At 46.2% G+C, this 3403-nt stretch overlaps 1 protein-coding gene and 1 pseudogene across 1 annotated transcript in view; both read left to right on the forward strand.

The window, feature by feature from the left end:
- Positions 1–3403, forward strand: part of LOC105504401 — a 36373-nt gene that overhangs the window by 14681 nt on the left and 18289 nt on the right. The window lies entirely within an intron of this gene.
- On the forward strand, positions 1877–2957 carry LOC105504329 (annotated as a pseudogene).

Here is a 3403-nt window from a genome sequence, read left to right on the forward strand (position 1 = left end):
CAGTGAGCCGAGATCACGCCATTGCACTGCAGCCTGGGCGACGGAGTGAGACTTCATCTCAAAAGATTAATGCAGACAGGCCACGAGATTTTGAACCTCCCCAGTTGCTCCGAAAGCTAACATCACTATTGTAAAACCTAAGATCAGGCTCCAGACATTTTTCACACTGCATTCTGATGTACCAGCTGGCCCCACCCAGGTCGGTAATCTGGCTCTACCAGTTCTGGGATCTCACCTGGGAACAGAGGACAGGAAGAATAATCCCACTTTGACCCCCTATGATTTCATCTCTGACACAGTCAATCAGCATTCTCCACTTCCTGGCCCCCTACCCACCAAATTATCCTTAAAAATGCCAGTCTCCAAATTTTCCAGGAGACTGATTTGAGTAATAATGAAACTTCCATCGCTCCTTCAGCGAGCTCTTTGTAAATTAATTAAACTCTGTATTGCAATTCCCCTGTCTTGATATGTCTGCTCTGTCTGGGTATCAGGCAAGGAGAATCCTTTGGGTGGTTACACAAGTACGTATCCACTTTACATTTCTATACATGTGCCTGCTCCAAATTTTGTTTTGTTTTGTTTTGTTTTTTGTTTTTAGGCAGGGTCTGGCTCTGTCACCCAGGCTGGAGCACAGTCGCGCAATCACGGCTCACTGCAACCTCTACTTCCTGGCCTCTAGAGATCCTCCTGCCTCAGTACCCTCTACCCCCTTGCCCAGTAGCTGGGACTACAGATGCGGGCCACCAAGTCTGGCTAATTTTTATGTATTTTTTGTAGAAATGGAGTTTTGCCATGTTGCCCAGGCTGGTCTCAAACCCCTGGACTCAAGCGATCCGCCCATCTCGGCCTCCCAAAGTGCTGAGACCACAGGCCACCGTGCCTGGCCTGAACATTTCACATAATGGAACCATACAATATGTAGTCTTTCGTGTCTAGTTTCTTTTACATAACATAAGGAAAAGCTTCCCTTTTGCCCTCTGAAGGATCAATGAAAAAGCAGCTGACGAAAGGCAGATTACTTGGATAAAAGGCATATAAATTTATTAACATGCATGTGGGGGAGTACTGCACAGTTACCCTAACCTCCAAATGGAGTATAGGAGTTTACGTACATCTCTTTTTTGTTTTGAGACAGGGTCTCACTCTGTCACCGAGGCTGGAGCACAGTGATGCAATCTCAGCTCACTGCAACCTCCACCTCCTAGATTCAAGCGATCCTCCTGCCTCAGTCTCCTGAGTAGCTGGGACTACAGGTGCGTGCCACCATGCCTGGCTAATTTTTGTAGTTTTTGGTAGAGATGGGGTTTCACCATGTTGGCCAGGCTGGTCTCAAACTCCTGACCTCAGGTGATCTGCCCGCCTCAGCCTCCCAAAGTGCTGGAATTACAGGCATGAGCCACCATGCCTGGCCCATACCATCTTGAGGTTACAAAATGAATGGGGACTCAGGGCATAGCCAAAAACAGGTTATCGTGGTAAGCAGGTTTTAGTGGCAAGACATGTTATGAGAGGGGGAAAAGATGAGGCCTGGCTAGCGTAAGTGGTCTGGTTAGGTAGATGAAATCTCACAGGTAGCAGCCCTCAGAGAGAATTGATGGTAAATACTTCTTTCAGACCTTTAAAGTTGTCAGAGTCTCAATTAATCTGAGACTCTGATTAGACTCCTAAATCTAAAGAAGAGAAGCCCTGCATCAGTGAAGATTTTCTCTACTGATGCAAATCTCTCCCACCAAAGACAGCTTTGCAGGGCTACTTCTGTTTGCAAGGCGCTTTGAACAGCTGTCTCAAAATATGTCAAAGAAGGATATATATCCCACCTCAGCCTCCCAAAGTGCTGGGATTACAGGTGAGCCACCATGCCCGGCCCCAAAGAAGGATATTTTAAGGTGAAATATTTTTATTTCTTTCACTAACTAATAAGTACTCCATTCCTTTTTTATTTTCAAATAATATGTAGGACATAGAACATATTATTTATAAAGTCATCAGTGCTGAGTAAGGTGTCAGAGCCCCACATCAAAAAGTGGTTAACTCACCACTCACAATGGCTCATGCCTGTAACCCCAGTACTTTGGGAGGCCAAGGCAGGTGGATCACCTGAGGTCAGGAGTTCCAGAGTTCCAGACCAGCCTGGCCAACATGGTGAAACCCCGTTTCTACTAAAAATACAAAAATTAGCCACGTGTGGTGGCTGGCACCTGTAATCCCAGCTACTCAGGAGGCAGAGACAGGAGAATCACTTGAACCCGGGAGGTGGAGGTTGCAGTGGGCCGAGATCGTGCCATTGCACTCCAGCCTGGGTGACAAGAGTGAAACTCCATCTCAAAAAAAAAGTGGTGACTCATGGGTTGGTAGGAAGAATTTATTGACAACAGTATAGGTTTGAAAAAGGAAAGTTTTATTAGAAAGAAAGAACGCGCCTTTCCAGCCCCCCAGACCCAGACCCTACAGTCGCTGAGATGTTGATGCCTAAGAACTGGATTGCCATTTATGAACTCCTTTTCAAGGAGGGAGTCATGGTGGCCAAGAAGGATGTCCACATGCCTAAGCACCCAGAGCTGGCAGACAAGAATGTGCCCAACCTTCTTGTCATGAAGGCCATACAGTCTCCCAAGTCCCAAGGCTACGCAAAGTAACAGTTTGCCTGGAGACATTTCTACTGGTGCCTTACCAATGAGGTATCCAGTATCTCCGTGATTACCTTCATCTGCCCCCGGAGATTGTGCTTGCCATCCTATGCCACAGCCATCCAGAGACTGGCAGGCCTCGGCCTAAAGGTCTGGAGGGTGAGCGACCTGCAAGACTCACAGGAGGGGAAGCCGGCAGAGATACCTACAAAAACAGAGTGCTGTGCCCCCGGTGCCAACAAGAAAGCCAAGGCTGGGGCTGGGTCAGCAACCGAATTCCAGTTTAGAGACAGATTTGGTCATGGATATGGTCAGCCACCTCAGTAAAATTGGAGAGGACTGTTTTGCAATGAATACAATTACAGCCAAAAAAAAAAGAAAAAAAAAAGGAAGGAAGGAAGGAAGGAAGGAAGGAAGAGAAGAGTGCAGTGAGATGCCTCAGCATGAGAAAAGTAAGTGCCCCATGGCAGACTTTTCCTTAGGGGTATTTATGGACCTTAAAGCGGGAGCTTAGGAGTAATGTGGACCATATTAGCCACATAGGTCATGATAAGTGATTACATTTGTAGATATTTTGGTGCCTTAATGTCAGCAAGGGCTGCACAACGAGTTTCAACATGCATTCATTCAGTAGATGTACAGAAATTCTAGTTACTTGAAAAATTTTTTAAAAGCCTGGTACCAGATGCTTGCTTTAGAATAATAGGGAAGTCTAATTACTTCTAAATTCCTCAGATAAGAAATTTTGCCTCTGGATGATTGGCTTGATGGTC

The sequence above is a fragment of the Colobus angolensis genome, unplaced genomic scaffold (genome assembly GCF_000951035.1).
Source record: "Colobus angolensis palliatus isolate OR3802 unplaced genomic scaffold, Cang.pa_1.0 Scaffold91, whole genome shotgun sequence".
Classification (NCBI taxonomy): Eukaryota; Metazoa; Chordata; class Mammalia; order Primates; family Cercopithecidae; genus Colobus; species Colobus angolensis.